Source organism: Arachis duranensis, unplaced genomic scaffold (genome assembly GCF_000817695.3).
Source record: "Arachis duranensis cultivar V14167 unplaced genomic scaffold, aradu.V14167.gnm2.J7QH unplaced_Scaffold_165934, whole genome shotgun sequence".
Lineage (NCBI taxonomy): Eukaryota > Viridiplantae > Streptophyta > Magnoliopsida > Fabales > Fabaceae > Arachis > Arachis duranensis.
This window is the reverse complement of record NW_026264258.1, coordinates 2,017,741-2,018,934: the sequence shown is the minus strand read 5'-3', so window position 1 is coordinate 2,018,934 and position 1,194 is coordinate 2,017,741.

Genomic DNA, 1,194 nt, shown 5'->3' with positions numbered 1-1,194 from the left:
TGTTCATCAACTTCATCTAACTCTTCTCCATCACTTAAGTCATAAATGGGAGGTTGAGAGAAATCTACCTCCACATCACTTTCAAATTCATTGGGAGAAGGTTCTTCAAATTCAAAGGATTCTTGACCAAGAAGATTGGATGCATGATCTTCATCACCAAGGGAACTCAATTCTTGCTTCATTCTCTCCAAGTCTTCATATAGAATATGCCTTGGAGGTTGTGCACATTCCTCCTCAACATCAAATTTACTCTTCTTGGAGGGACTTTCTTTGATTTTAGCTTCACATGGAGGTTCCGCATCTCCTAAGTCTTCAACCACTTCTTCCTTTTCTTCAATAATCATAGGCTTCTCCAATTGTTCTAACACAAAGTAGCCTTCCTCCTTCTCCACCGGAGTCTCCAATCTCTCCTTCATGCTATGCTCTTCCTTGGATCCTTCACATGTAGCTATAGGAGTTCCTTGAATATTCAAGCCTTGGGAGGCTAAATGATTTACTACCTTGGTCATGGTAGCTACAAATTGTTGCACATCCCTTTTCATTTCATCTTGCCCTTGAAGAAGAATATCAAGGGTTTCATCCATTAGAGATTGGGGTGGATAAGAGGGTTCATTGTCTTGGAGAAAGGGTTCATTATAGGAAGGTGGTTCTTCTTGGTAAGGTGGTGGTGTGTATTGAGGTGGTTTTTGGGAGTAATCTTGGAATTGTGGTTCCATGTATGGCTCATATGGTTCAAAAGGAGGTTGGTATGGTGGGTAAGGATCATGGTCATAGGGAGGTGTTTGTTGAAAATAGGCTTGTGAGTGTGGTTGAGGGTCATGTTGAGGATATGGATCATAGGCATATGGTGGTGGTTCTTGAAAATCACAAGGAGATTCACCATAGCCATTTGATTGGTATGCATCATAGAATGACTCTTCTTCATAGTGCATTGGTGGGGGTTGTTGCCATGAGGATTGATCATATGCATATGGCTCCTCCCACCTTTGGTTGTCCCATCCTTGATACATATCTCTATTATAGTCCTCATCACCTACAATATAATTGTAATCACACTCATAGCCGAAGTGAGAATTCATGGTAGCAAGAGAAAGTAAAAACAAAAGCTAATGGAAAACAAGAGAAATAAAATTCTACAACTAGCAAATAAAGCAAAAGGCAATATATTCACAATATTCACATATATACAATAAC